At 38.4% G+C, this 19,806-nt stretch overlaps 1 protein-coding gene and 1 non-coding gene across 3 annotated transcripts in view; both read left to right on the top strand.

The window, feature by feature from the left end:
- The first annotated feature begins 2,680 nt into the window (after nucleotides 1-2,680).
- Nucleotides 2,681-2,752, top strand: TRNAQ-UUG (transfer RNA glutamine (anticodon UUG)). Its single transcript has one exon. It is a non-coding gene; the product is annotated as a tRNA-Gln (tRNA).
- Nucleotides 2,753-3,338: 586 nt separating this feature from the next.
- Nucleotides 3,339-19,806, top strand: part of ABI3 (ABI family member 3) — a 41,252-nt gene continuing 24,784 nt past the window's right edge. The window contains exons 1-3 of one of the 2 annotated variants that reach the window (XM_074261217.1): nucleotides 3,344-3,445; nucleotides 3,547-3,724; nucleotides 14,802-14,944. The gene's annotated coding sequence lies outside the window, so the exon portion shown is untranslated. Of the gene's footprint in view, nucleotides 3,725-14,801; nucleotides 14,945-19,806 lie in introns of both variants that reach the window. The other variant, XM_074261216.1, reaches the window with a different exon arrangement.

The raw sequence follows: 19,806 nt of genomic DNA, 5'->3' as shown, positions 1-19,806 counted from the left end.
ACAATTAGCAAAGAAATGTATTTTCTAAGGAAATTAGGTAAGAACAGGAGTATAAAGCATTTCTGTCAACACTGAGGCACCTTTTCCTCTGAACTCTTGGAGAAAAGGACTCAAACTTAAAGTGGTCACTACATAGTACCAGGCCCATCAAGTTCACTTTTAGATTCTGTGCAATCAATGGATAGAGTGACCCCAGCTGAAAGGCATGGAGCTTTGTTGCTTGTTCAGTTCATGGCTGCGCGAGCCTTTAAAAAAGCTAAGTTTGCAATCCCTAGAAACAGTTCAGTATATGAAATACAATTGAGGCAGGAAACAGTGTCTTGATCCTTACCCCTCTACCAAGAGCAAAGAAGGCTGACGATTTCCCCCTTGTTTTGTCCTTTCTTAATAGCTTTGATACCTTGCAGGAAAAGGCTACTTATTTAGGAGACACCAAATCTAGTCAGTAATAGAGAGAGAAAGGCACCGAGCTGGGAGCTGAGAGAAGTTCCAAAAAGCAACGTCTCTGGAGAAGAGAAGAGGGGCAACTGGATATTCAAGGAAGAATTGGCTCGGACAGTTGGGAACCACGGGGAATGCGAGATTGGACCCAGGGAGCCCAAATAAGTGAGAAAACTAGCGGCAATTTGTAAGGACCCCAAGGGAAGTGAAAGAACACCAGAACCCCGCAGTAAGCTTCCATTAGCACCTAGTATTTCATACATGCACATCTCAAAGTCTACTGCTCAAAACATCTGCCTGTTCTTCATTCTGATGCAGTAGGAGAGTGTCCCCGGGAAATGCCTTTCTTCGAGCTAATTATGTCTGCTCGCTCACTATTAAGGAAGTGCACCAATGGGGGCTTGTGAGCTATAACTTAGGAGTTCAGACTCAAAGAGTACCCTAGAACGTAGGGTAAATATAAAATATATAATTACCCTACCGCCAGGCTCAGGAGGGAACCTAAATGGACTCACCATTTCCTTAGCCATTTCCCAACTAATGGCTCTGCTTTGTTTCCAGCTCTTTGCCGGCGCAAACGCTGCTGCTATAAATGTTTTGCCGCGTCTAGGGCTTTTCTATCGTTAATGTCCTTAGGGCATGTGCCAGCACTGAAATATCATGGATATTTTAACCACTTTCTTGGCATAATTTCAAATTGGGAGCATTTAAATTTCTCTGTCTTCTGAGATCAATATTGAAGTGTTTTCACATAGAGTGCCCTGCGCTAAAGAATGGGAAAGATACAAAATTTAGACGTAGGCAGAGTGCCCGTCTTCCAGGAACAGGGTAAGACCCCAAACAAGCCATCATATGCAATATTAAATCATAAACGCACGAGTCACAAAAAGCCTCGAGCGAGCTCCCGGGGGGAAAAGTTTTTGCCAAAGGACGAGCAGGTGCCGACCAAGGTGGAGCCTGAGCGGGGAGGGCTAAAGATGAAGAGGGAATGTGGGGGCGGGTGGGAAGGGCCCATAGCTGTGGGACAGATGGAGACCAGACTGTGGCGCTGAACTCCGGGCAAGAGTCTGCGTGTGTCTGGCAGGCAGAGAGAGCCCTGATTGTGGCTGAGCAGGCCAGGTGCCCGGTTAGTTTTACGGCAAAAGGACATTAGTCCGCTAGTGTCATGGAAGAGATTTTCGAGGGGTAAAGGCCCCTCAGTCGCACAAATAACGGCAGGAGGGATATTAGACAAAGGATGAGTGGGGGGCGCAGAGGGAAGAACAGGCCTTAGAAGCCATGTGGTTCAATCTCTATTTTCCAGAGAAGGAAACTGAGGTCCATAAAAGTTAACACCTCAGCTCCTCGGACTCCAACCCCGCACCCCTTGTAGGCCCCACCCCACCCCCGCCCCTAACCTCCAGCTGTTAGAGATGTCGAGGACGAACCAGAACTTGTAACTGATTATGATCCAGGGGGAGGGGAAAGCCGTTCACCCATTTTAAAGATGAGAACCTTCAGGGATCCCTCGCCACCTTGGATGACCTTGATCCCACAGAGGTTTCAAACTAGCGAAGAAATCTCTCCCAATTGGGCGGCAGTTAGCTACTGCAATTATAGCCCCTTAAAAAGCTCTCTTCTTGCTTTTAATTTGCCCGGCGCCGAATTAGGAACAGTGACCGGGGTCTCGAACCCGCAGATCACCCCTTCCGAGGCCGACTCCCTCCCCACTTGGCCATCTCCTCCTTCCCCAGGGCCGCGCTCTTAAATAAATAAATAATGTCCACACAAACAGCGTGGAAAGCGAGGAAGCCTTTCCTTCCCTCTTTACCGTCCCCCCCCCCCCCCACAAAGCACCAGGACGAGGAGCGGGCACGAGCTGGGCACCGGCCAGGGGGCACGGGGCAGCGAGGGAGAAGATGCAGGGTCGGAGCTCCCCGCCTTCGCCTGAACCAGCTCTCCTCCTGTACGCCGGCTCCACAAGGGCAGTCTGGAGCGCGAACTGCACAAGTGCGTGCCCGGGAGAGGAGCGGAGAGAAGAGCTCATTTCTCCGAGGAGCCCCAGATTGCGCCCCTGCTGCAGCCGCAGGAGTTTAGGGAGGTTTGCATCCTGCAAACCCCGATAGCTGTCCCGTTTCCGTGTGCATCCCAGGTCCCTAAAATTCCATTTCTGACCCCGGGAAGTACCACCAGCTGGGGGAGAGCAGCCCAACTGGCTTAGTTGCTTGAGAAGGCTGCCGGCCGCTTCCAGCAGCCAGCAGGTCCCATGGTGTAATGGTTAGCACTCTGGACTTTGAATCCAGCGATCCGAGTTCAAATCTCGGTGGGACCTCACTAACCTTTTTTTGAGTCCCATAATTAAAGTTTTGGAGATGGGCCGTGGCTGCGGAAATAGCGATCCAGGCAACTGCCCCTGTGACCCACTGGACAACAGTTTGGGGAGTCCCCTCCTTCCCTTAAGACGCTTTCGTTTCGTCTTCCAGGAAAGAGCCTTACTGCGCAAGCGCTGAGGACAAGTAGTCAAAGTAGGCGTGATGCAGCCGCGAGGCTGTAACTTGACCCCTCCCTCCTTCCTCCTCCCACCCCCTGTTTCCTAACCCCTAGGGAGCACCCGAAGGAATACGAAAGATCCCGAGGCTGTTTCCAGAGGGGAAAGAGCAGCGCCCATTGGCTTTAAAGGGAAGTCCCTCCCCTCCCTATGCGCTGCGTTTATTGGCTGTTGTGCACCGCTGGTACGCCTTTAGAAATTGAGCGGTAGAGGGAACAGATAGAGTAGAGGGGCGGGGAAATGACGTAGTGAAGCGGCTTCCATTGGCCAAACAAAATGGAGGGGGCGGTATCCTCCCCATTCTCTTCCTACTATTGGTTCTAAAATGGTGCCTTCCCCACCCTCCTCATCCCCTCAGTTCTCCCCTACTTAAACTCAGATTCCTGGGGTCTGTCTGGAAGAGGAGAGGTCGTCCCCTCCACTGTGTGGTGTTTGATAGTCATTCCGTCAAGCCGGCAAGCGCCCCGTAATCAGTTTGTATGGAGTAAACGGGAGTCCGGGCGTCTCCAGTACAAACGCTAAACATCGTGTTTACTCGAATAAATTGTAGTGATGTCATTGTTTGCCCTTCGTTCTAGAACGGGACGGTGACCTCAGGGAGGCCATGCTATGGCAGCTCCTCCAGAAGCACGGGGTCCAGATACCGCTCAGGACGACCCAAGATACCCGGATGCAGCGGGAGACCGCGGCCTGTTTAAGCCAAGGTCTTTAACGGGTCTCGCTTTGAGGCAACGCCCATTCCGTGAGTGAGACTAGGTAAGACTTGAGGCAGAGAATGGCCCCTTTCACCTAGCCATGGTCCAGAACTGAGCCTCTGTGGGCAGGAGTGAAAGTTGCCCCACAGGGACCGGCTGGAGCTGGCCAGCTGGCAACAAAAGCCTCTTCTTTAACTCTGGCTTTTCCCTTCCCACTGTCCACGAGACATAGTGTATGATATGTTAGATTTTAAACATAACACGTAATAAATATAATAGAAATAATATTATTTTATTTTATAAATTTTGATTTCTGAGACCTTCCGTGGGTTAGGACCTCCTCAAATTCACAACGCTCTGGCTCTCATTGATTGACCCACAATGGGTTCTAGGTCAAGCCGAACTTGATCGTTGTTTGGACCCTCATTGGTTGAAAGTGAATGTAAATTGCAATTCTTTAATTGTGACCAGAAAAAGGGAAGGTCTCCTCCTTGATTGAATGAATGAATGGCCACAAATAGCATTTATTCATCTCTTGCTTTGTATGTTAAAGGTGATGCTAGGCGCAGCAGACCGAGCACCTGGCCTGGAGTCAGGAGGACCAGAGTTCAAATCCTGCCTCAGACACTTAATACTTCCTGGAGGTGTGACCCTGGGCAAGTCACTTAACCCCAATTGCCTCAAAAAAAAAAAAAAAAGAAAAAAAAGATGATGCTACATGACTGAAAACTCAACAAGTCTAAAGAAAGGCAATGCCAGGGAATATTCAAATTAACTGTGAAATTGAGCTCATTTCACATACCAGCAAGATTCTGCAAACTAGGCTTATGTGACCTAGCCTTGAATTCAGAAGGATCCAAGTTCAAATCTGATCTCAGATACTTAACACTTAACATTTCCTGGCTGTGTGACCCTGGGCAAGTCACTTACCCCCCAGCCTCAGGGGGAAAAAAAAAAAAAGCTCCAATATGTGACCTGAGAATTACCCAAAAAAGCAGGCTGATTTTCAAAGAGCCAGAGACCAAATTAGCAACATTCAGTGGGTTATGGTGGGGAAAGACAGAGTTCCAGGAAAAAAAAAAACGTTGATTTCTGCTGCATTGACTACAAAGTTTTTAGCAGTGTGGATAACCACAAAATGTGGTAAATACTCACAGAAAGGAGCATCGGATCATGGTATTTATCTCCTGGGGAATCTATATGTGGGACAAAAAGCAGCAGTTAGAACCAAACATGGAACAACTGAATGATTTAAGATTGGAAAAGGACAGGACTGCATCAATTGGAGAATGGCTGAATAAATTGTGGTATATGAATGTTATGGAATATTATTGTTCTGTAAGAAACGACCAGCAGGAGGAATACAGAGAGGCTTGGAGAGACTTATATGAACTGATGCTGAGTGAAATGAGCAGGACCAGGAGATCATTATATACTTCAACAACAATATGTATGATGATCAATTCTGATGAACGTGGCCATCCTCAACAATGAGATGATCCAAACCAGTTCCAATAGAGCAGTAATGAACTGAACCAGCTACACCCAGCAAAAGAACTCTGGGAGATGACTATGAACCACTACATAGAATTCCTAGTCCCTCTACCTTTGTCCATCTGCATTTTTTATTTCCTTCACAGGTTAATTATACACTATTTCAAAGTTTGATTCCTCTTGTGCAGCAAAACAACTGTTTGGACATGTATGCATATATTGTATTTAATTTATACTCTTATATATGTAACATGTATTGGTCAACCTGCCATCTGGGGAGGGAGGAGGGGAAAAATTGGAACAAAAGGTTTTACAATTATCAATGCTGAAAAATTACCCATGCATATATCTGGTAAATAAAAAGCTATAATAAAAAAATGTTTGTTTTTTAATAAGAAAAGAACAGGGCTGTTATATTGTCACCTTATTTATTTAACATATATACAGAGCACTTCATGCCAAATGTCAATCTGGTTGAATCAAAAGCTGGAATTAAAGTTGCCAGGAGAGAAATACCAACAATCTCAGATATGTAGATGATACTATTCCAGTGGCAGAAAGTGAAGAAGAATTAAGAAGCTTCTGGATGAGGGTAAAAACTGGCTTGAAACTTAATATTTAAAAAAACCCCACAAGTTCTTAGCAACTGGTTCCATCACTTCTTGGCAAATAGGAAAAGAAATGGAAAGTGTGTCCGATCTTATAGTCTTGGGCTTGAAGATCACTGCAGACTGGGGCAGCAGCCATGAAATTTAAAAAGGAAAAAAAAAAAAAAAACTTGAAAGGAAAAGCTATCATAAGTCTGGACTGGCTTCTTAAAAAGATATCACCTTGCTGACAAGGTCTCTTTAGTCAAAGCTATGATATTTCCAGTATCAATGTATGGCTGTGACAATTGGACTTTAAGGACAGCCGAATGCTACAGAATCAACACTTTCAAATTGTGCTAGAAAAAACTTTAGAGAGTCTCTTGGACAGCAAAGATGTCAAATCAGTCAATACTAAAGAAATAATTCAGGCTATTCACTGCAAGGTCAAATACGGAAAGTGAAGTTTAAATGCTTTGGTCACATAATGAGAAGACAGGACTCACTGGAAAAGACCTTAATATTGGGAAAGGATGAAGGCAAAAGGAAAAGAAAACAAAGAGGATGAGATGGATAGATAGTGTCATAGGAACAACAAATGTTAATTTGGACATACTTTGAGAGACAGTGGAGGACAGAAGAATCTGGTGTGCCTCTGGTCTATGGGGTCATGAAGAGTCAGAGAGAGTTGAGTCCAGCCTCCTCATTTTGCATATGAGGAAACTGAAGGTTGGAAAAGTAGAGTGACTTGACCATGATTACACAGCTAGTTAATGTCAAAGATGAGGTTTAAACTCAGAAATTTCTGATTCTTATTTCAGCACTCTATATCTGTTCACTGTAGCAGTGGGCAAAGTCAGGAAACAAGTAGACCAGTTTCACTGCATTTGCTTAAAGAGCTAGTAAGATAGGTTGAGAATTAAAATTTTGTATTTTATTCTAGAAGCAATATGGAGCCACTGGAGTTTAGTGAATAGAGGAGACTATTTGAATAATCCAGATGAGTGCTGATGAAGGCCTGAACCCTGAAGGGTCAGATCTTTGTGGATGAAAGGAAATGGACAGATTCAACAATGTTAACAGAATCACAGAATTTGAGTTCAAAGGAACATCAGAGACTGTGCAGTCCAATCATACCCTATACTAAACAAATCCTCACTATATCATACCTGATAGATGATGATCCAGCCTCTGCTGGAAGACTTCCAAGGAGGGAAAGCTCAACAATTCCACTTCTGGATACCTCTAAGTATTAGAAAATTTTTTACTATCTTAAATTTCCATCTTTTCAACTCCCATCAATTGCTCCTGATTCTTCCCTCTAGAATCAAACAAAACAAGTCTAATCCCGGTTCAGTATTATGACTTCTCTTCTTTAGACTAAAAATTCCCAGTTCCTTCACTCAATCCTCATATGAGTCATATGACAAGGCCTTTCATTATTCTAGTTCAATCTGTCAATAAATATTAAGTGCCTATTAAATGCTAAATGCTCACACTTACAGAAAGACAGAAGCAAAAGATTCAAGGAGCCTACATCCCAACCAGGGAGACAATAAGCAAAACCAGCTATTTACTATATAGGAACTATATAGGAATATAGAATTAAAGAGGGAAGGAAATGATTTAAAAGACTTCCTATTGGGTTTTTAGATGGAACTTAAGTCTTAAGAACTTAAGAGAAAACAACTAGAGCAAAGAAATAGAGCGTTGTATTCGTGAAACAGTATCACCAGTTTGAAGCAGGAAGTAAGGGGTAAGAAGACTGGAAAGGGGGATCAGGTTATGAAGGGCTTTCAAAGACAAGCAGAAGATTTCATATTTGATCCTAGAAACAATAAGGAGCCAATGTAGTTGAGAGAAAGGGGTGACATAATCAGATCTGTGCTCTAGCAAAATCATTTTGTTGGCTGAATGGATTGAAGTAGGGAGAGACTTGAGGTCAGGCAGACCTGCCAACAGCCTATTGGAATAGTCCAGGTGTGAGATGATATTCAAGAGATATTGTAAAGGTGAAATTGATAATCTTTATCAACAGATGGATATGAGGGTTTCATTAATAACAGGGAAGGTAGGAGGCTGAGATGAATCATGAATTATGAATTTAAGATGTCTACTGGACATGCATTTAAAATTTCTAAAGGCAGATAGAGATGTGAGATTGAAGGTCAGTGGAGGGATAGAGCCTAGATAGGTATGTTTGAGAATTGTCAACATGGAGAATGGAGATGGTAATTAAATCCGTGTTTGCTGATGAGATTATTGGTGGTTGAGCCTCAGGTTTATCAGCATTGTTCTTAAAATGTAGTGTCCACAAGTAAACACTTATTATTCAGATGTGGTTATCAATAAGCATTTGTTAAGTGTCTATTTTCTGCCAACCACTGTAGAGATGTTTGCATCCAGCAAGCCAAAAAATAATCTCTGTTCTGAAGGACCTTACAGTTGAATGTGCTTTGATTAGGGCAGAATACATTAGTACTCTACCCTATTTATTCCTGGAAGCTGTATGTCTCATAATACAGTCTAAGATCTTATTTCTGGCTACCTCTTCACAATACAGACTCATATTGTTCTTTCAGTCAGTTAACAGCCTTAGATAACTTAAAAAATTAAAAATTAAAAAAAAAAAAAAGATAAACTGGTGTTTATCCTATACTTGTAAAATTGATTTCTTAAATCTAAATGGAAGGATTTACATTTATCCCTTCTAAATTTTAATTATTTAAATTCAGCCTATAAAGATCTTTTTGGCTCCTAATTCTGTCACACTTTGCTAGCTCAACCAGTTTTGTGTCATCTGAAAACTGGATAAGCAGGTCATTTATGGCCTTTATATACAACTCATTGATAAATTTGTCAAACAGCTCAGAGTTAAGCACAGATCCCTAAGGAATTCCATTAGACACCTCCTGCAACACTGATATTGAACCATTAATGATCATTTAACCAGTTCTGATCACATTTAATGATATTACCACCTATTCCACATCTCTACTTTATATCTTACTACTGTGTCATATACTTTTTCAAATCTAGATTAACTGTATCAGTAGCTTTCCCTTCACTAATATTAATAGAATCACAGAACTTGAGGTAAAAGGAACATCAGAGGTGATCCATTACAACCCATACCTTTTTTTTTTTTTTTTTTAATTTTATTTTATAATTGTAACATTTTTTGACAGTACATATGCATGGGTAATTTTTTACAACATTATCCCTTGCACTTACTTCTATTCAGATTTTTTCCCTTCCTCCCCCAACCCCCTCCCCCAGATGGCAAGCAGTCTTATATATGTTAAATATATTACAGTATAATTTAGATACAATATATGTGTGTAGAACCGAATTTTTTGTTGCACAGGAAGAATTGTATTCAGAAGGTAAAAATAACAGTTTACATTCATTTCCCAGTGTTCCTTTTCTGGATGTAGCTGGTTCTGTCCATCATTAATCAATTGGAATTGGATTAGCTCTTCTCTATGTTGAAGAAATCCACTTCCATCAGCATACATCCTCGTACAGTATCATTGTTGAAGTGTATAATGATCTTCTGGTTCTGCTCGTTTCACTCAGCATCAGTTGATGTAAGTCTCTCCAAGCCTCTCTGTATTTCTCCTGTTGGTCATTTCTTATAGAACAATAATATTCCATAACATTCATATACCATAGTTTACCCAACCATTCTCCAACTGATGGACATCCATTCATCTTCCAGCTTCTAGCCACTATGAAAAGGGCTGCCACAAACATTTTGGCACATACAGGACCCTTTCCCTTCTCTAGTAGTTCCTTGGGGTATAAGCCCAGTAGTAGTATGGCTGGGTCAAAGGGTATGCACATTTTGATAACTTTTTGGGCATAATTCCAGATTGCTCTCCAGAATGGTTGGATTCTTTCACAACTCCACCAACAATGCATCAGTGTCCCAGTTTTCCCACAGCCCCTCCAACATTCATCGTTATTTGTTCCTGTCATCTTAGCCAATCTGACAGGTGTGTAATGATACCTCAGAGTTGTCTTAATTTGCATTTTTCTGATCAATAGTGATTTGGAACACTCTTTCATATGAGTGGAAATAGTTTTAATTTCATCATCTGAAAATTGTCTGTTCATATCGTTTGACCATTTATCAATTGGAGAATGGCTTGATTTCTTATAAATTAAAGTCAATTCTCTGTATATTTTGGAGATGAGGCCTTTATCAGAACCTTTAACTGTAAAAATTTTTTCCCAATTTGTTACTTCCCTTCTAATCTTGTTTGCATTAGTTTTGTTTGTGCAGAAACTTTTTAATTTGGTGTAATCAAAATGTTCTATTTTGTGATCAATAACGGTCTCTAGTTCTCCCTTGGACACAAACTCCTTCCTCCTCCACAAGTCTGAGAGGTAAACCATCCCATGTTCCTCCAATTTGTTTATGATTTCGTTCTTTATGCCTAAATCTTGGACCCATTTTGATCTAATCTTAGTATGTGGTGTTAAATGTGGGTCCATGCCTAGTTTCTGCCATACTAATTTCCAGTTTTCCCAGCAGTTTTTGTCAAATAATGAATTCTTATCCCAAAATTTGGGATCTTTGGGTTTGTCAAAGATTAGATTGCTATTTTTATTCACTATCTTGCCCTGTGAACCTAACCTATGCCACTGATCAACTAGTCTATTTCTTAGCCAATACCAAATGGTTTTGGTGACTGTTGCTTTATAATATAGCTTTAAATCAGGTACACTTAGACCACCTTCCTCTGACTTTTTTTTCATTAGTTCCCTTGCAATTCTCGACCTTTTATTCTTCCATATGAATTTTGTTGTTATTGTTTCTAGGTCATTAAAATAGTTTCTTGGGAGTCTGATTGGTATAGCACTAAATAAATAGATTAGTTTGGGGAGTATTGTCATCTTTATTATATTCGCTCGGCCTATCCAAGAACATTGAATGTCTTTCCAATTATTTAAATCTGACTTTATTTTTGTGGCAAGTGTTTTGTAATTTTGCTCATATAATTCCTGACTCTCCTTTGGTAGATATATTCCCAAATATTTGATACTATCGACTGTTATTTTGAATGGAATTTCTCTTTGTATCTCTTGCTGTTGGATTGTGTTGGTAATGTATAAAAATCCTGAGGATTTATGTGGATTTATTTTGTATCCTGCGACTTTGCTAAAATTCTGAATTATTTCTAATAGCTTTTTCATTACAACCCATACCTTAAACTAAGCAAATCTTCACTATAGTGATCATCTAGCTTCTGATGGAAGGCTTCCAAGGAATGAGAATCCACTACCTCTTAGGGCAATTTTGTCAAAGGCTTGTCAAAAATTGAAATTAGGTTAGTCTGGCATGGCCTATTCTTTGTGAAACTGATGAATATTTGCCATCACCACTTTACTTTCTAAATGTTCTTTTTTTTTTTTTAAATTAATTTTATAATTATAACATTTTTTTTGACAGTACATATGCATAGGTAATTTTTTTTTTTTTACAACATTATCCCTTGTACACCCTTCTGGTCTGAATTTTTCCCCTCCTTCCCTCCACCCCCTCCCCTAGATGGCAGGCATTCCCATACATATTAAATATCTTATAGTATATCCTAGATACAATATATATGTGCAGAACGAAATTGTTGTTATTGCAAAGGAAGAATTGTATTCGGAAGGTAAAAATAATCTGGGAAGAAAAACAAATAAAAAAAATGCTCACAGTTTACACTCATTTCCCAGTGTTCCTTTTCTGGGTGTAGCTGATTCTATCGATCATTGATCAATTGGAATTGGATTAGCTCTTTTCTATGTTGAAGATATCCACTTCCATTAGAATATATCCTCATGCAGTATCTTTGTTGAAATGTATAATGATCTCCTAGTTCTGCTCGTTTCACTCAGCATCAGTTCATGTAAGTCTCTCATTTCTTACAGAACAATAATAGTCCATAACATTCATATACCATAATTTACCCAACCATTCTCCAATTGATGGACATCCATTCATTTTCCAATTTCTAGCCACTACAAAAAGGGCTGCCATAAACATTTTGGCACATACAGGTCCCTTTCCCTTCTTTAGTATTTCCTTGGGTTTTAAATGTTCTTATTGTTGTTTAATTGTTGTTCAGTCCTTTCCAACTCTTTGTGGCTCCATTTGGGTTTTCTTGGCAAAAGAAAGTTTGCCATTTCCTTCTCCAACTCATTTTACAGATGAGAAAACTGAGGTAAACAGTATTAAGTGACTTGCCCTGGGTTACCCAGCTCCTAAGCCTCTGAGACTGGATTTAAACTCACAAAGTGTTTTCCTGACTCCAGGGCCACCCTAAAATTTTTCCAGGAACTGTATGTAGCTTTCCTCATGATGGAGTTGCTGGTATTCATGTGTTACTCAGAAGTCTTTAGCTCAAATGCCATTTGGGGCTGAATTCTCTTGTTTACATAGGAGAAAAACTTCACTCCTTGTTAGAAAGACTCTGAATTTCAAGATTCTTGAACCTGGATAAGTGCTAATTGGCCAGGATGCATGTACCTAAGCTTCTGAGCAGTAGGAATAAGTGGTCTTTAGAGCAATTAGACTTTGACATCTAGTCAAGGCTCTAAGCAATCTGTGGTTGGTGCTTCTTGTCTGTGGGAGAATTATGTAATGGACTGCTTTTTTTTTTGTAAGTAACTCAAGAATGATAAACAGAGGTGGAAGTTATCTCAGAGTTGGCAGTCTGCTCAGCTTATGCTACAAATAACCTTGAGAAAAACCACTATTATCTTAACATGAGGGCAAGGACTTTTGCAAAATTACAGGAGGAAAAAAGCACAACCTGTCAAACTTTTGGCATGCTAACTTATGAGGTTACAAACAGTCATATTTCAAAAAGAGCTATTAACTTTTAACTTGCAAACAAAAGGGATTTATTGTAATAAACCCTCATAGCACAGATATATATCTGTACTTAGGAAATGAGTCTTTCCCTTTTTCCCACCATAATATTTTATTTTTTCCAATTACATGTTAAGGTAGTTTTCAGCATTCATCTTTTTTAAAATTGTTAGTTAAAATCTTTATTCCAAATATTGATTCTTATTTTTAGCCTATAATTTATGAAACAAGTTAATAAATTAAATAACTATACTTAAAGTATGGAGCTTGCAGAATTAAAACATCAAAAGTAGGCCTGGCCATTTTTTTTTTTTTAATATTTTGGCATCTGTCACAACCCAATACATTGTACATATAAGTTACAAAAATGATTGCTGAATTTTTATTATTGTTGCTACTTATACAGTAAGGTGGTGTAGTAGAAAAGCGTTTAGAATCTGAAATCCAGAAGACCTAAATTCAAATTTGACTTAGATCTTAATAGTTGCATGACCCTGAGCAAGTTACTTAACTACTATTTGCCTCTATGTTCTCATATATGACGATAATAATAACACCTATCTCACAGGCTGTTGTGAGGATAAAATGAATGATATGTGTAAAACACTTGGCAAGTCTTAAAGGATCATATTTATGTTACCCATAAGTAATAACAGATAATGTATATTATACTACATATTTTTTCTTCTTTTCCCAGTTTCTTTTTTTAAAGCTTTTTTTGTTTTAAAAACATATGCAAAGATCATTTTCACTATTCACTCTTGTAAAATCTTGTGCTCCAAATGTTTTTCTCCCTCCCTTTCCCCTACCTCCCTCCCCTAGATAGCAAGTAATCCAATATATGCTCAACATATGCAATTCTTCTATACATGTTTCCACAATTATCATTCTGCACAAGAAAAAATGAGCTTAAACAGGAAAAAAATGAGAAAGAAAACAAAATGCAAGCAAAGAAAAACAACAAAAAAAGTGAAAATGCTATATTGTGATCCACACAAAGTTCCCACAGTCCTCTCTCTGGGTGCAGATGGCTCTCTTTATCACAAGACCATTGGAACTGGCCTGAATCATTTCTCAGCATTCAATTTTTTAAGATTCTGAGCTCCAAATTTTTCTCCCTCCCTTTCTTCTCCCCTCCTTAAGACAGCAAGCAATCTAATATAGATTATATATGTACAATCATGTTAAATATATTTCCACATTTAGTTATGTTATAAAAGAAAAATCAGACCAAAAAAATCACGGGAAAGAAAAAAATAGAAAATAGTATGCTTCAATGCATTTAGTCTCTATAGTTCTTTCTCCAAATGTGGATGGCATTTTCCATCCCCCATCTATTGGAATTGTCTTGGATTACTGTACTGCTGAGAAGAACTAAGTCCATCATAGTTGGTAATTATACAGTGCTGCTATTATTGTGTACAATGTTCTCCTGGTTCTATTCACTTCACTTAGAAAAGTCTTTCCAAAGGCTTTTTTGAAATCCTCCTGCTCATCATTTCTTATAGAATCCTGTAACTTATTCAGCCATTCAACAATTAATGGGCATCCACTCAGGTTCCAGTTTCTTGCCACATAAAAAGCGCTGCTACAAACATTTTTGCATATGTGGGTTCTTTTCCCTTTTTTTATGATCTCTTTGGGATACAGGTCCAATAAAGACACTGCTGGATTAAAGGGCATGCACAGTTTTATAGTCCTTTGGACATAGGAAATGTCTTTCAAAATGATAGACTAATTGGCAATTTCAATAGGCAACAAGCAATAGTAACAGTAACTAGTGTTTTACTAGAAAAGGGAATGGCAAACCACCCCAGTATCTTTGCTAAGAAAACCCCTTGGATAGTATTGTTATGCTGTGGTCTACAGGGTGACAGAGTCAGACAGGACTGAATCACTCACTGAATAGCATTTTATAGGTTTGTAAAGCACTTTGCAAATATTATTTCATTAGATCCTCACAACAATCCTGGCAGATAGGGACTATTATTATTCCCATTTTAGTCAATGGAATTGGCATAAGTTGAAATTAAGTAACTATATGAGATCACACAGTAAATATCTGATCAGGCTTTGAACTCAGGTCTGTCCTTATCCATATCCTTTGCTCTATCTGGCTTCCTCTAATAATGACAAAAATAATTATAGTAACAGTAATAAAAGTGATTTGATCTTTTATTTACCATCAGTTCCACAGATAGAAAGTCAAAAATCAGCAGCATCTTGAACTGTGAGATGAGTCACAGAGGTCAGAATAATTCACTGGCTAAGGAAGATCATTCAGGACTAAGAGAAGTCCAGACCTCATTATTTGTTCCCTCGGAACCATAAGGTAAGAACTGTTGAGACAACTCAGCTGAACTTCAAGCAGCTGTTTGGCAATTCTCAATACTAGTCTTTAATTTTTTTTGTTTCTTAAAGTAAATGTACCTAAGTTACAATGTCAGTGTATTACCCTTTTGCATTACATGAATTTGAGAAGATAAACATTTTGATGGAAAATGAGATAGAAGTTCTATATTTAAACTATATTTAGAGATTTTCCTGAAATAAAATTCCAGATGGGAACAAGATTTTGTGATAAATTCATAAACTGTTATATGAAGATGGTTCTTTTATGTTTTTAGAACCCTTAACACCTTTTGAGTCACAAACAGCTTTGACAGTCTGTGAAGGAAGAATTTATTCTTCCCAGATTGTTGTTATTCGGTCCTGTTCAATCCTTGATAAACCCATTTGACATTTCCTCAGCACAGACATCAGAATGATTTGCCATTTCCTCCTCCAACTCATTTTGCAGATAAGGAAACAGAGGCAGACTTGTCCAAGGTCACATAGCTAGTAAATATGTAAGGTCAGGTTTGGACTCAGATCTTCATGATTCTAGGAATGTTCTATACACTGCACCACACAGCTGTTTTATTTTTGCTATATAGTTAGATCAGCTTTCTAATTATGCCATTGGTTGCAGAAAATGCATCTTTATCTCCCTTTGCAAATTGAAATAAAGCCTTCATTTCACCCGTAGTCTCTTATCTTTATCTCTACATATGGGATATCAAGTCATTTCTACCTAAGGAAAACTTTTGTGATTATAAAATGGAATGGGATACCTTGCAAAGTAGTGAGTTGCCCATCCCAGAAAGTATTCAAGCAATGCAATTCAAAAAGCAGAGACTGGATGACCAGTTTTCAAGGGCATTGCAGAGGGTATGCCTGTATTGGAAGAGAAGTTGAGATGAAAGAGAGGTAAGCTCTGAAGTTCCTTCCAACTCTAAAATTCCATAAAATCAATTTTGTAGACTAATGCTTTTTTCATCTTGTCCTTGTTCATCATTTTCCAAGCTGAGGTTAGGGGTTAGATTTTTTTTTTTTTTTTTTTAAGCCTAGAAAATTCTATGATTACAGCTAGTTCCTCTTATCTCTAAATTCTATGATCTTTTCCCCTCAAGTACAAAATTCTTTCATTCCCAGACCCAGTCTTTTTTTTTCTTTTTATTTATTTATTTATTTTACCTTTTTAAAAATTAATTTTATAATTATAACATTTTTTTGAAAGTACATATGCATAGGTAATTTTTTTATAACATTATCCCTTGCACTCATTTCTATTTCGAATTTTCCCCTCCTTCCCTCTACCCCCTCCTCTAGATGGCAGGCAGTCCCATACATGTTAAATGTGTTATAGTATATCCTAGATACAATATATGTGTGCAGAACCGGATTTCTTGTTGCACAGGAAGAATTGGATTCAGAAGGTAAAAATAACTTGGGAAGAAAAGCAAAAATGCAAACAAGTTACACTCATTTCCCAGTGTTCCTTCTCTGAGTGTAGCTGATTCTGTCTATCATTAATCAATTGGAACTGAATTAAATCTTCTCTTTTGTTGGAGATATCCACTTCCATCAGAATATATCCTCATACGGTATCGTTGTTGAAGTGTACAATGATCTCCTGGTTCTGCTTATTTCACTCAGCATCAGCCCAGACCCAGTCTTTTTGTAAACCTAGAATCAGTAAATTGGAGATTTACTAGAATAAAATTCCAGTGGGATTGAGATTTTGGAGAAAAATATTATAAAATATAATATAAGAAGATTCTTTTATATTCTTAAAACCTTAATATTGTTATATTCTTAAAAACTTAAAACTTTAGCCTAGTCCAAGGTAAGGGGACAGATTCCCCATTTATCACTTCTCTCTCTTCCTTGTATTCTCTTTTTTTTTTTTTTTTTAATTTTTATTTTATTTTATAATTATAACTTTTTTTTGACAGTACATATGCATGGGTAATTTTTTACAACATTATCCCTTGCACTTACTTCTATTCAGATTTTTTCCCTTCCTCCCCCAACCCCCTCCCCCAGATGGCAAGCAGTCTTATATATGTTAAATATATTACAGTATATTCTAGATACAATATATGTGTGTAGAACCAAATTTTTTGTTGCACAGGAAGAATTGTATTCAGAAGGTAAAAATAACAGTTTACATTCATTTCCCAGTGTTCCTTTTCTGGATGTAGCTGGTTCTGTCCATCATTAATCAATTGGAATTGGATTAGCTCTTCTCTATGTTGAAGAAATCCACTTCCATCAGCATACATCCTCATACAGTACCATTGTTGAAGTGTATAATGATCTTCTGGTTCTGCTCGTTTCACTCAGCATCAGTTGATGTAAGTCTCTCCAAGCCTCTCTGTATTTCTCCTGTTGGTCATTTCTTATAGAACAATAATATTCCATAACATTCATATACCATAGTTTACCCAACCATTCTCCAACTGATGGACATCCATTCATCTTCCAGCTTCTAGCCACTATGAAAAGGGCTGCCACAAACATTTTGGCACATACAGGACCCTTTCCCTTCTCTAGTAGTTCCTTGGGGTATAAGCCCAGTAGTAGTATGGCTGGGTCAAAGGGTATGCACATTTTGATAACTTTTTGGGCAAAATTCCAGATTGCTCTCCAGAATGGTTGGATTCTTTCACAACTCCACCAACAATGCATCAGTGTCCCAGTTTTCCCACAGCCCCTCCAACATTCATCGTTATTTGTTCCTGTCATCTTAGCCAATCTGACAGGTGTGTAATGATACCTCAGAGTTGTCTTAATTTGCATTTTTCTGATCAATAGTGATTTGGAACACTCTTTCATATGAGTGGAAATAGTTTTAATTTCATCATCTGAAAATTGTCTGTTCATATCGTTTGACCATTTATCAATTGGAGAATGGCTTGATTTCTTATAAATTAAAGTCAATTCTCTGTATATTTTGGAGATGAGGCCTTTATCAGAACCTTTAACTGTAAAAATTTTTTCCCAATTTGTTACTTCCCTTCTAATCTTGTTTGCATTAATTTTGTTTGTGCAGAAACTTTTTAATTTGGTGTAATCAAAATGTTCTATTTTGTGATCAATAACGGTCTCTAGTTCTCCCTTGGACACAAACTCCTTCCTCCTCCACAAGTCTGAGAGGTAAACCATCCCATGTTCCTCCAATTTGTTTATGATTTCGTTCTTTATGCCTAAATCTTGGACCCATTTTGATCTAATCTTAGTATGTGGTGTTAAATGTGGGTCCATGCCTAGTTTCTGCCATACTAATTTCCAGTTTTCCCAGCAGTTTTTGTCAAATAATGAATTCTTATCCCAAAATTTGGGATCTTTGGGTTTGTCAAAGATTAGATTGCTATTTTTATTCACTATCTTGCCCTGTGAACCTAACCTATGCCACTGATCAACTAGTCTATTTCTTAGCCAATACCAAATGGTTTTGGTGACTGTTGCTTTATAATATAGCTTTAAATCAGGTACACTTAGACCACCTTCCTCTGACTTTTTTTTCATTAGTTCCCTTGCAATTCTCGACCTTTTATTCTTCCATATGAATTTTGTTGTTATTTTTTCTAGGTCATTAAAATAGTTTCTTGGGAGTCTGATTGGTATAGCACTAAATAAATAGATTAGTTTGGGGAGTATTGTCATCTTTATTATATTCGCTCGGCCTATCCAAGAACACTGAATGTCTTTCCAATTATTTAAATCTGACTTTATTTTTGTGGCAAGTGTTTTGTAATTTTGCTCATATAATTCCTGACTCTCCTTTGGTAGATATATTCCCAAATATTTGATACTATCGACTGTTATTTTGAATGGAATTTCTCTTTGTATCTCTTGCTGTTGGATTGTGTTGGTAATGTATAAAAATCCTGAGGATTTATGTGGATTTATTTTGTATCCTGCAACTTTGCTAAAATTCTGAATTATTTCTAATAGCTTTTTAGCAGAGTCTTTGGGGTTCTCTAAGTATACCATCATGTCATCTGCGAAAAGTGACAATTTGATTTCTTCATTTCCTACTGTAATTCCTTGACTCTCTTTCTCGGCTCTTATTGCCGAGGCTAGAGTTTCTAGTACTATATTGAATAGTAATGGTGATAGTGGGCAACCTTGTTTCACTCCTGATCTTACAGGGAAAGGTTCTAGTTTATCACCATTACATATGATGTTTACCAAAGGTTTTAAATATATGCTCCTTATTATTTTAAGGAATAGTCCATTTATTCCTATACTCTCAAGCATTTTTAGTAGGAATGGATGTTGGATTTTATCAAATGCTTTTTCTGCATCTATTGAGATGATCATATGGTTTTTATTAATTTGATTATTAATATGGTCAATTATACTAATAGTTTTCCTAATATTAAACCAGCCCTGCATTCCTGGTATAAATCCCACTTGGTCATAGTGTATTATCCTGGGGATGATTTTCTGTAGTCTATTTGCCAATATCTTATTTAAGATTTTAGCATCAATATTCATTAAGGAAATTGGTCTATAGTTTTCTTTCTCAGTTTTCGATCTACCTGGTTTAGGTATCAGTACCATGTCTGTGTCATAGAAGGAATTTGGTAGGACTCCTTCAATCCCTATTTTTTCAAATAGTTTACATAGCATTGGAGTTAGTTGTTCTTTAAATGTTTGGTAGAATTCACCTGTAAATCCATCTGGTCCTGGGGACTTTTTCTTAGGAAGTTGGTTAATAGCTTGGTCTAGTTCTTTTTCTGAGATGGGACTATTTAGACTACTTACTTCTTCCTCTGTTAATCTGGGCAAGCTATATTTTTGAAGGTATTCTTCCATTTCATTTAAGTTATCGAATTTATCGGCATAAAGTTGAGCAAAGTA

Source organism: Sminthopsis crassicaudata, chromosome 4, assembly GCF_048593235.1.
Source record: "Sminthopsis crassicaudata isolate SCR6 chromosome 4, ASM4859323v1, whole genome shotgun sequence".
Classification (NCBI taxonomy): domain Eukaryota; kingdom Metazoa; phylum Chordata; class Mammalia; order Dasyuromorphia; family Dasyuridae; genus Sminthopsis; species Sminthopsis crassicaudata.
Note: the sequence above shows the minus strand (reverse complement) of the source record. Positions and strands in the feature narration are given on the sequence as shown.